This window comes from Bos taurus, chromosome 1, assembly GCF_002263795.3.
Source record: "Bos taurus isolate L1 Dominette 01449 registration number 42190680 breed Hereford chromosome 1, ARS-UCD2.0, whole genome shotgun sequence".
Taxonomy (NCBI): Eukaryota; Metazoa; Chordata; class Mammalia; order Artiodactyla; family Bovidae; genus Bos; species Bos taurus.
In genome coordinates this window covers 33,804,441-33,817,478 of record NC_037328.1, presented here as the reverse complement: position 1 = coordinate 33,817,478, position 13,038 = coordinate 33,804,441, and the positions used below count along the sequence as shown (strand labels likewise).

The window sequence follows — 13,038 nt, the reverse complement described above, 5'->3', positions numbered from 1 at the left end:
TCTTTACATTCCTTCACACGCTCCAGAAAACCTTCTTCTCCCCCTAGGCACACATAAAGATGTATATTTAAATAGTAACGTGATTATCATTAATTTCCCTTGGCCTTGCATTAATTATATGGTGCTGCTGCTGCTGCTGCTGCTAAGTCACTTCAGTCATGTCCGACTCTGTGCGACCCCATAGACAGCAGCCCACCAGGCTCCTCCATCCCTGGGGTTCTCCAGGCAAGAACACTGGAGTGGGTTCCCATTTCCTTTCTCCAACGCATGAAAGTGAAAAGTGAAAGTGAAGTCGCTCAGTCGTGTCTGACTCCTAGCGACCCCTTGGACTGCAGCCCACCAGGCTCCTCTGTCCATGGGATTTTCCAGGCAAGAGTACTGGAGTGGGGTGCCATTGCTAGACCTGGCTATTTTTGAAGATAATAATTCTGGATGAATATAACTCTTTAAAGTAGCAGAAGAAATACATTAAATACTTCCCTTGTAGCTTTTATAATTCTGAGTAAAGTGTATAAAATATGGATATTAGAATGTTAGATTCAACTTCTGATAGAAAAAGTTAAAAAAAGAAGAATCCTCTTACACCAGGGTTTCTTGCAGACTTAGCTGTTTTTAGAAACACAAAATGTGTTGGAGAAAACAGGTGTTCATCTTATAAAATATCCATCAAAATCTTAAAGTGATTATTCTAGCCCAGGAGATAGAGATAATATTCTTTTTTGTTTCTTTCTGTAGTTTTCTGATTTTTTTTTCCAATGAATATATATCCCTTTTGCAATCAAGGAAAAAATATCTATAAATGATCATTGGCAATTTGGATATTATTAGAATGTATTCAAGTTTTCTATCTTCTTAAGTGTTATACTAATTTATTATTTATTAATTCACGTAACAACATTTCTTAGTAAAAGCACTTCTAATAGTTAAAATTCATGCACATAGAAACATAATATATAAATTTCACTTCAGCAAGATGATCTGGAGGTGAACTCTGCCAAGTCTGGAAACAATTAACAACATGAGTAAAAAATGACTGTCTAAAGCCAGGTTAAAATACTATTATGTGAGCAGGGTAGTTCATTAAGTCAAGGATAATTTACATATGCAAGAATATTATGATAACTTAATAGCACCCAGGAAATATATTTTCCTTTTCTTCTTTAGTTTTGTAATGGTTCTGTCATTACTACAAGCACCCTTTGAGGTTATACTGGAGCTACTGGCATAAAGATTCTTATTACCAAGAAGCCTGTTGATTGGCACTGTAAGAGAGAGAAGAGCCTGAAGGCGAAAATTTCTTTCCAGACCTAAATGACACAAGCACAGAAGTTCGTGACCACATTATATAATTAAGCCTATCAAGTATAAAAATCTGCTATCAGTAGCTTTGTCTCCTCAATGCCAACCTCTTTGAGTCACTATGGCAACTCCCCAGGATATCTCCCTGTAATCTTTAGGGTGGAGTTTTTAAAATGAGGTTAGGCAATGTCTGGAATAAATTCTTTGATAGTTGACTTGAAAGTCAACAGGAGCCAGAATGGGATGTGTTTTGCCTTCAGCTCAGAGGTGACCTCTAGCAGGGAAACATGAAGAACTATCAATCTTGTGAAGTGAGGTGAGGTGAAAAACTGCATCAGAGAAAACATGAGCTAAAACAGAAGGAAGGAGTAATTACCAAAGATATCATATTAGCAGCTCATAAATATGAAGTTCAAATTGTTTTTAAGATACTTTGCTCAGGTGCCCAGCTATTGACATAATGCATAAACTGAGCAGTCTAGGGGAGGAGATCCTTTAAGTAATAAAAAGCACACAACTGTTAATAAATATACATAGTTCATCCCAGATGACGATTTGACTATCAACCGGTACATAAATAATACTGTCTGCTTCTTCAAAGACGTGGAAAAAGAGCAGTGATGCTTGCAACAATTTCATCCACTACATTTGCAAAATAATTTTCAAAACATCCCCATAAGAAAATATTATCCTTCTCATTTCACAGATGGGTAAACTGACACTGGGAGGTTAAGTGATTTTTTTCCATATGGTGAAATGGAGTCAATGAACCATTTGGGGTTTGTTCTGAAAGTTCAACATTTTATTCTTATTTTTCCACAAAGGCTGCTGGGTCATATCACTATTTGTTTAAATGTGAATTAGATAACAATGAAAAAAAAAAAGAAAAGAGTATTCTTTTAGCAAAAAACCTTGAATTCATACCTAGCTGAACTACATCTTCAGATCAAATAAGGGAGAATGCCATTGTTAATTTCCTTTCAATATCCTATCTTATTTAGAAATTATTATTTGATAAGTATTTCAGTATTTCCTTATATACCCGCAGAAGAAAGAAACTAATATTTTTCAGGCTGTTCTACATGACAGGGACTATACAGACTCTAGCACATCTATACCTTATCCTTCCAAGTACGCCATCAGGATGGCTGCTCTCCATGTTCTCCTCATGTGGGTTCAGACTTTAAAGTACTATGACTTCAGTTCCCTGGAATCTTGCATCTTAAATCCCTAAAGTTAAATAATTTAGTTTCTCCCCAAAGAGCAAACTCATGCTGAGAATTTACTAATCCTAAATACCCTTAGGATATGTGGTTTCCAAAATCAATTCAAAAACCAATGTGGTAGGCAGCCAAACTTCTCAAAGATTTATACTGCCTTTTATTTCTGTTTATAACCTGGAGTCAGCATCAAGTTTGCTGCTACTTTTCTCTTTTAACCCCCTCCTTCCTTAAAGTTCAAAAGTTGTCACTTAATTCAGTCTCAGAGAGCCTTTCTAAAGATGTTACTAATTTTCCAAATTGGAAAAATTAATGTGTTACCAGCCTAAGGATTCATCCTCAATGTATTTTTCAAAATACTTTGGCCACCTGATGTGAAGAGTGAACTCATGGAAAAAACCCTGATTCTTGAAAAGATTGAGGACAGGAGAGGAAAGGGGTGACAGAGGATGAGATGGTTTAGTTCAGTTCAGTTCAGTTCAGTCTTTCAATCGTGTCCAACTCTTTACGACCCCATGGACTGCAGCACTCCAGTCCTCTCCAGTCATCACCATCTCCTGGAGTTTACTCAAACTCATGTCCATTGAGTCAGTGATGCCATCCAACCATCTCATCCCATCTCCTGGAGTTTACTCAAACTCATGTCCATTGAGTCAGTGATGCCATCCAACCATCTCATCCTCTGCTGTCCCCCTCTCCTCACACCTTCAATCTTTCCCAGCATCTGGGTCTTTTCAAATGAGTCAGTTCTCTGCATCAGATAGGTAAAGCTTTGGAGTTTCAGCTTTAGCATCAGTCTTTCCAATGAATGTTCAGGACTGATTTGCTTTAGGATGGTCTGGTTAGATCTCCTTGCAGTCTAAGGGACTCTCATGAGTCTTCTCCAACACCACAGTTCAAAAGCATCAATTCTTCAGTGCTCAGCTTTCTTTATAGTCCAACTCTCAAATTCATACATGACTACTGGAAAAACCATAGTCTTGACTAGATGGACCTTTGTTGGCAAAGTAATGTCTCTGGTTTTTAATAAGCTGTCTAGATTGGTCATAGCTTTTCTTCCAAGGAGCAAGCATCTTTTAATTTCATGACTGCAGTTATCATCTGCAGGGATTTTGGAGCCCAAAAATATAAAGTCAGCTACTGTTTCCACTGTTTTCCCAACTATTTGCCATGAAGTGAAGGGACCGGATGCCATGATCTTAGTTTTCTGAATGTTGAGTTTTAAGCCAACTTTTTGACTCTTCTTTTTCGCTTTCATCAAGAGGCTCTTTAGTTCTTCTTCGCTTTCTGCCATAAGGGTGGTGTCCTCTGCATATCTGAGGTTATTTATATTTCTCCTGGCAATCTTGATTCTGGCTTGTACTTCATCTAGCCCAGCATTTCTCATGATGTACTCTGCATACAATTTATATAATCAGAGTGACAATATACAGCCTTGACGTACTCCTTTTCCTATTTGGAACCAGTCTGTTGTTCCATGTCCAGTTCTAACTGTTGCTTCTTGACCTGCATACAAATTTCTCAAGAGGCAGGTCAGGTGGTCTTGTATTCCCATCTCTTGAAGAATTTTCCACAGTTTGTTGTGTTCCACACAGTCAAAGGCTTTGGCATAGTCAATAAAGCAGATGTTTTTCTGGAACTCTCTTGGTTTTTTGATAATCCAACTCATGCTGGCAATTTGATCTCTGGTTCTTCTGCCCTTTCTAAATCCAGCTTGAACATCTGGAAGTTCATGGTTCACATACTGTTGAAGCCTGGCTTTGCAAATTTTGAGCATCACTTTGCTAGCCTGTGAGATGTGTGCAATTGTGCAGTAGTTTGAGAATTCTTTGGTATTGCCTTTCTTTGGGATTGGAATGAAACTGGCCTTTTCCAGTCCCATGGCCACTGCTGAGTTTTCCAACTTTGCTGGAATATTGAGTGCAGCACTTTTACAGCAGCATCTTTTAGGATTTGAAATAGTTCAACTGGAATTCCATTACCTCCACTAGCTTTGTTCATGGTGATGCTTCCTAAGGCACACTTGACTTCACATTCCAGGATGTCTGGCTCTAGGTGAGTGATTACACCGTGATTATCTGGGTTGAGAAGATCTTTTTTGTACAGTTCTTCTGTGTATTCTTGCCACCTCTTCTTATCTTCTGCTTCTGTTAGATCCATACCATTTTTGTCCTTTATTGAGCCCGTCTTTGCATGAAGTGTTCCCTTGGTATCTCTAATTTTCTTGAAGAGATCGCTAGTCTTTCTCATTCTATTGTTTTCCTCTTTTTCTTTGCATTGATCACTGAGGAAGACTTTTTTATCTCTCCTTGCTATTCTTTGGAACTCTACATTGAAATGGGTATATCTTTTCTTTTCTCCTTTACCTTTCGCTTATCTTCTTTCACAGCTATTCCTAAGGCCTCCTCAGACCATTTTGCTTTTTGCATTTCTTTTTCTTGGGGATGGTCTTGATCACTGCCTCCTGTAAAATGTCACAAACCTCTGTCCATAGTTCTTCAGGACTCTTCCTATCAGATAATACCTTGAATCTATTTGTCACTTCCACTGTATAATCATAAGGGATTTGATTTAGCTCATACCTGAATGGTCTAGTGGCTTTCTGTGCCCTTCCCATGTTATCTCTTTGCTCAACCATCACTAAGCCAGCAGTAAACATATGAAATATATAGCAAGTCTTCACTGAGCGTTCACAATATGGTAGGCACTATTCTAAGTACATTTCCATTATCAAAGATTAAATCTCCATGCCAACCTTGTCATTATCTCAGTCTTGAAGACAGGGATCTGATGCAAAGTGTCATTCAACAATGTGCCATAGTCGTGTGGCTAGAAAGTACAGCAGCCAGGTATTAAACTTTTGCCCTTGATTTTCAAACCTAACATGCTTAGCCTTAGAATTACTTTGAAAATAAAGTGAACTTAATTCTGACTCAGCAGCTCTTATAAAAAAATATATAAAATATCTTTGTTTTTAGTTTTTCCTTATTATATTTTTAATTGGAGTTTAATTGCTTTATAATATTGTTAGTTTCTGCTCTACATCAAGATGAATCGGCAACAGGTATCTGTATACTGCCCCCCTCCTTGAAACTCCCTCCCACTTCCCACACCATCCGACCACTGTAGGTTTCACAGAGCACCAGATTTCAGCTCCCTGTGAAAGTGAAAAGTGAAAGTGAAGCCGCTCAGTCATGTCCAACTCTTTGCGACCCCATGGACTGTAGCCTGCACCAGGCTTCTCCGTCCATGGGACTTTCCACTCTGTGTCATACAGTAAACTCCCACTGTCTATTCTGCATATGGTAGTGTTTATGTTTCAATGTTACCCTTTCAATCTGCCCCTCCCTCACCTTGCCCCACTGTGTCCCACAAATCTGTTATGTCTGTGTGTCCATTGTTTCCCTGCAGTCACCATCCACAGTTGTTTTAGAACCCAAGGAGAGAAATAGTCACTGCTTCCACCTTTTCCTCTTTTATTTGCCATGAAGTGATGGGACCAGATGCTGTGATCTTAGTTTTTTTTTTAATATTGACTTTTAAGCCAGCTTTTTCCCTCACCTCTTCCATTCTCATCAAGAGGCTCTCTAGTTCCTCTCTGCTTTCTGCCATTAGAATGATATCATCTATTTATTTAATGTTGTTATTTCTCCTGGGAATCTTGATTCCAGCTTGTGAAGAATCCAACCCAACATTTCTCATCATGCAGTCTGCATATAAGTTAAATAAACAGGGTGATGATATACACCCCCGTCATTCTCTGTTCCTGATTTTGAACCAATCATTTGTTCCATGTAAGGTTCTAATTGTTTCTTCATAACCTGCATACAGGTTTCTCAGGACAGTACCAGGTGGTCTGATACTACCATTTCTTTAAGAGTTTTCCACAGTTTGTAGTGATCCACACAGTCAAAGGCTTTAGAAGAGTCAGTAAAACAGAAATAGATGTCTTTCTGGAATTCCCTTGCCTTATCTATGATCCAACGGATGTTGGCAATTTGATCTCTGGTTCCTCTGCCTTTTTAGAATCCCGTTTGCACATCTGGAAGCTTTCAATTCAAGTACTGCTGAATTCTAACTTGAAGGATTTTGAGTATAACCTTACTAGCATGGGAAGTGAGTGCAATTGTCCAGTAGTCTAACATTCTTTATTACTGTCCTTCATGGGAAATGGATGGAGATTGACCTTTTCTAGTCCTGTGGCCACTGCTGGGTTTTCCAAATTTGCTGACATATTGAGTGCAGCACTTTCACAGCATCATCTTTTAGGATTTTAAATAACTTAGAGGAATTCTATCACCTCTCCTAGCTTTATTGGCAGCATTGCTTCCTAAGGCCCACTTGACTTCACACTCTAGGATGTCTGGCTGTAGGTGAGTGACCACACCATCATGGTTATCTGGGTCATTAAGACCTTTTTTGTGGAGTTATTCTGTGTATTCTTTTCATCTCTTCTTGATCTCTTCTGCTTCTGTTAGGTCTTTATTGTTTCTGTCTTTATTGTGCCCATTTTTGCATGAAATTTTCCTTTGATATCTCCAATTTTCTTGAAAAGATCTCTAATCTTTTCCTTCTGTTTTTTTTTTTTTTTCCCCCTCTATTTCTTTGCTTTGTTCATTGAAAAAGGCCTTCTTTTCCCTCCTTGCTATTCTCTGGAACTCTGCATTCAGTTGATTATACTTTTCCCTTTCTCCCTTGCTTTGCACTTTTCTTCTTTCCTCAGGTATCAGTAAAGTTTCCTAAGACAATTATGCCTTCTTGAACTTCTTTTTCTTTGGGATGGTTTTGGTCTCTGCCTCCTGAACAATGTTACAAACCTCTGTCCATAGTTCTTCATGCATGGCTTACCAGCTCTAATCCCTTAAATCTATGCATCGCCTCCACTGTATAATCATAGTGGATTTGATTTAAGTTGTACCTGAATGGCCTAGTGGTTTTCCCACTTTCTTCAGTTTAAGCCTGAATTTTGCTATAAGGAGCTGATGATCTGAGCCACAGTCAGCTCCAGATCTTGTGTGTATGTGTGTGTGTATGTGTGTATATATGTATATATATATATATAGTTTTCCAGTTTCTTTTCCCATGTAGGTTATCACAGAGTATTGAGTTCCTTGTGTTATATATTAAATTCCTGTCCATTACCAACTTTATATATAGTAGTGTGTATATATTAATACCAACCTCCTAATTTATCCCTCCCTTCATTGAACTGACAGTTTTACTTAGATTATTGAATTTATTCCTCTCTAACTATGTCAGTAGTTGAAAACCATTTAGGATGCTTTCGGTAATGCTATGTAAATAAATTTCTAATTTATTTCTGTGAAAGACACTTGAATGAAGAATGATTAGTCAATATTTTGAAAAGATAGCTCTCCTGACCCTGTCTTTAAATAGTTCCCATTATTCCTTCAATGTTTCCACCTGTCATATACTTAGGAAAAGATTTGTTCAAACTTTTCTTTGTCTAGATTAGGAAGTACCAAGTTCAAAATCAAGTGAACTAAAACTTGACTCCTGCTGACCTCAGCTAGTTGAGTTGTCTTTTACTTTCACACATGCCTTCTTATCTGCCCACCAAGAGTTTAGCACACTATCACACAGAACACAAAGAGACAAGTTCCAAGATTATGGGCACCTCAACCTTGGTGGCAGGCTGTGATGTGCCATTAGCATAAAGAAGCAATAAGCATAACAGTGAGGAGAGATCTTTGAAGCCAGCAGTACTGCTGAAAGAGAGCAGACAGGTGAAGATGCATGCTCGAACACTGATGCCAAAGCATGGCTCTGCTGTCATAAATGGCATTATTCAAGCCTTGCTATCTCTTGAATGGATGATGAGTGAAAGCAATGGGTTTCTCCAGCTCTTTTCTTGTGCTAAAGATTAAATGTGGACCGCAACAGTGGATCAGTGCACACTGTGCCTGAGTGCCTGCTTACTAAGGGCAGTAATCACCTGAGATATATCTAGACAGACAGGCAGAGGTTGAGGCCCTGCACATTTGAGAGGGAGTTATAGTCAATGATTTTTGAGGGTAAATGATCAAATTTTGTGGGTTATTTAACAGGAACTGCGTACTTCATTAATTTTCCTTCTTGAAAATGAGCAAAACTTTGTCAAAGAAGAATCACACTTAAAAGGGTAAATGGAAACAACAACAAGATATGAAGAGAATTTAAGATACGATTTTTCAATAAAAAAGTGCAAACTTGTCATGAGATAAAAAATGCTACATATTTTGATTCTTCCTTTTGGAATACATTTATATATAGCAAAAACTGTCAACTCTTTTTAAAAATTTACTAAATTCTACAAGGTATTGGTACCTGTATCAAATGACATACATAATGCTTTGCTTTCTTTTAAAATATTTTTGTATTCTCTCAAGAGCTCTATTTTAAATGTAGAATACAGGTCTCATGTTAGGTTCCCTTATTTTGGTTATAAAAGCCCAAATTCCAGATAGATCAGTAGATACCAAATAGGTTAAAGGTTCTTAAATATCAACCTCAATAAGAAAAGACAGAAATAGGTAACTCACTTTAAAATGAAATACAATGATAGCCTACTATTATTTAGGGTCTTCCCCTCAACTATTCTTAGCATTGTGCTCCTTTCTCTCCCTCATTTGTTCTATCAACTGGTTCTGGGTATTTACACAAAGAACCTGCATTTTAGAAAGTTCAAGATTATTCTTGTTGCTTAAATTAGAGTCTAAAAATATATCTAAATGCACACACAGCATGCTATTACTTCCACTAAGTTACTGAAGGCATTCTAAACAGATAAACTTCTAAAATGAAAGTTGTAGCTCAGTAGTTGTATGGACTGAAACACATATTGCATACTAAAGCGTATTGATCTGAAAAGCACAGATATCATTAATGTAGGCTTATAATTCTCAGGAGAAGTACAATGAATGCTCCATCATGTGAGGAGGGAAATCAGAGGAAAAATTAAGACTGATAACTTAGTGCAAAATGTTTCCACTTTGGGAATGCTGCTCTGTTCTTTCAAACACTTAGAATTCTCTAGTCATTTCTTTCCTCATTGCATTCTAACTTTTAGGTTTGTCTAAAAAAAAGTTTAAGTATGTTCTTTTCCTTGGCTACCGCAAATAATTTATTTTTCTTTGACTCTACTTCATTCTCTCAGATTCAGCTTGCGTTATAGAGTGTAACACCTGGTATCCACCTTCTGTGCCACCTCTCTGCCCAGCCGCTATGGAACATGGCCATCAGTCTGGTGCTGCTTGCCAGTTTCCATAGAGACAGGAAGTACTTTGGAGACCTGTGTTCCTTTGCAACTGCCAGACCAATGCAGGGAAGAAACAAAGTTGGCGGGCAGTGGGTCTTGGAAGGCCAGGAAAGGTTGGAAGGGCTTTTTCATCCTGGTATCAGAGTGTAACAGTGCCAAATTGGAAGCTTCAGAAATACAATCCTGTAGACTAGATCCTGTGTTCACTATGGCCATTGTGAGAGACCCATTCTGCTCCCAACTCGTGGAGCAGAGACTCTTGTGTACCCAAAGGTTGGCCCTAGTTCCTTTGTTGGCTTCTGATCCATGACAAAAGGCTCTTTCAGATTTACAGTGGCTCCTACAGCTCCTGACCAAAGAATCATAATTTTCCTGCAGAAATTTCACCTTTCTCTTTTCCAGACTATGATGATAGGCTTTCCTGGACACTCTTAGCAGACCAAAAAACTTATGGGATAGCCATAGGATGGTTACCAACTGACTACACTGTGACTGTGAGTAGGTGACCCACTTAACTACTAACACATCAAGACCAGTTACCACCTGCTGCGTCTATTACAGTATTTATAATTTAGAGTTAATTCTTGATTATCAGGATCAAAGCTAGTCCTAGAGCAATTTCCAATACAGGTGAAATAAAATTTCATGTGCCTTCCTTTGCATTTTAAAAATGTTTTTGTGTGATTGTATACCTCAGCCTTTTGTTTTACACCTATTTCCAGCATAGTTATTCTTTTTATATAACGTAAGCTTCTCTAGTTTCTTCCATTAATTTTATATTGCTACATCATATCACAAAGTATAGGTTTTCCCTAAACAATCTTAAGTAAAAAAAAAAAAAAAAAGTCTGAGCTGCAGAGAATATTTATAAAGTTCTGGGAAACACGTTTAATTGCTGCTTTATATTCTTGCTTAGTGGTTGTATTGCTTTATCATGCTTTAAAACATTATTCAATTAAAAAAATTTTTCCAAACACCTTTTTAACATGTATCTGTATAAATTCCATTCTTCATATCTTAGCTTATTTTTCTGTTTATTACCCTGCCAAAATGCATAATAAACAAAAAGTTGCTTACATACCATGGACCTTGTAAACTAAATTAAATAAAAATATACCTGGCTTTACAACCAAAATTGATTTTTATTTAAAAAAATTCAAATATATTTTGTTTTCATTAATTTAGCCATAGCAAATTCATTTCCTAACATGTTTTATTTTTTTTCCCAAAAATTCAAACAGTAATTTTTTGAATAAGCACATACAATTTTTCAAGGAAAAAGTGAACTTTAGAGTTGTTCACATTTATATTCTCTACTTCCTATAGAGATAGATCTTCAAGTTTATGATGTGGGAGAATAAAATCCAAAGGAAATAATTTTTTAATGAAAAGGAAACTCTAGGTTTTGTAAGGCAATATAAAAGAATAAGAGGGTTTTACTATAACGTCAAAACAGGCTTTCATGGTAATTATCGTGTGTGCATAAAGTCATTTTGTCTTTCTAGAATACTGTTTTCAGGGTGAATGAGCAAGACCTAGAACTGACTAGCTTTACTTGCTAACTGATGAACATTTGAGAGGCAGCCTTCCAGAGAAAAGAAATTTATGACCACAATCACAGTCTGGTTCACAGTGAAGCTCAATCACATATCTAAATTCTAAATTGAGATGTCAACCTGGAGGAAATATTCTGGAAAGGAACACACAGATGGTAAGACTCTTCTGAAGACAGGGTGAGTAATATAATGCTGAACATACAATAATCAATCTTCTGGAGACAAAAAAAAAAAAGTGGATTGGGTGGGACATAACTGTTTAAAATTGAAATCCCTGGGGAAATCTTCAATCTGACACTAAAAAAGGGAGAAATAATGCATCTATTTTGTTGTATTCAATAGGTTTTAGAAGATTGATATATTTTTAAAAAACAAAACAAAAAACAACTTAAATTGCAGCACATTTTAAAATATTTTATAATCTCAAGGAAAATTAAATTTCTAGTAACATTTCTAGGAACAAGTTAAATGGAAAAATAAAAGGTAAAAAAATAAAGCCAGTATACCAAATCTTAATTTCAAATATGCATACATTCAAATATACATAATATAACTAGCAAAATAAGGTATAAATAGTGAGAAAAGTTCTAAACTGAGAAAATATTGACTTCTCTCTTGCTTTCATGCTAGTTTTCCCTAATTAAAACAAAAGAAAAATATTATACCAACTCTGCTGCTGCTGCTGCTGCTAAGTCGCTTTAGTCGTGTCCGACTCTGTGCGACCCCATAGATGGCAGCCCACCAGGCTCCCCCATCCCTGGGATTCTCCAGGCAAGAACACTGGAGTGGGTTACCATTTCCTTCTCCAATGCATGAAAGTGAAAAGTGAAAGTGAAGTCGCTTAGTCGTGTCCGACTCGTGCTCGCCACTCCATGGACTGCGGCCCACTAGGCTCCTCCGTCCATGGGATTTGCCAGGCAAGAGTACTGGAGTGGGGTGCCATCGCCTTCTCTGATACCAACTCTAATTGTTAACATATTGTTGCCAATTAATGATTTGACTTAGATTCAGTAGATATATTTTGGCAACATCTTTCTTTTAGGTTGAATCACATTTATGCAAACTCTGAAACCATAAAATAGTATTGACTATTTCAAGTTACCTATACTTTAATATTTTTTCATGTATTAAATAATTGCATTGGTGTACTGAATCAGTTCAGTTCAGTCCCTCAGTCATGTCCGACTCTTTGCGATCCCGTGAATCGCAGCACATCAGGCCTCCCTGTCCATCACCAACTCCCGGAGTTCACCCAGACTCACATCCATCAAGTCAGTGATGCCATCCAGCCATCTCATCCTCTGTCGTCCCCTTCTCCTCCTGCCCCCAATCCCTCCCAGCATCAGAGTCTTTTCCAATGAGTCTAGAGATACTTATATAAAAGAGTGACATAGATGTCTAGATTATAACTTTGGATTATGGGATATTATTAGAAATTTTGAGATGGCGCTGGTATAAGATACAGGTGAGAAAAAATGTGATATCAAATATTTGTCATTTAATCATGTATCATCAGCTCATATTAGGCATATGAACTATATACATATTGTTCAACAGAAAAAATACAGGCCCAAAATATTATCACCTATGCTAAACCCCAGGATATTAAACCCAAATTTAATACCTAACCTAATTGTAGTTTTGACCTTCCTCAGAAAGTCTTAATCAACCAGTTTGAAATCTTCTGCTCAGCACCAATGAAGTA

General features: G+C 37.3%; 1 protein-coding gene across 5 annotated transcripts in view; it reads right to left on the bottom strand.

The window, feature by feature from the left end:
• CADM2 (cell adhesion molecule 2) overlaps window positions 1-13,038 on the bottom strand; it is a 1,275,593-nt gene that overhangs the window by 285,273 nt on the left and 977,282 nt on the right. The gene's annotated exons all lie outside the window — the stretch shown is intronic.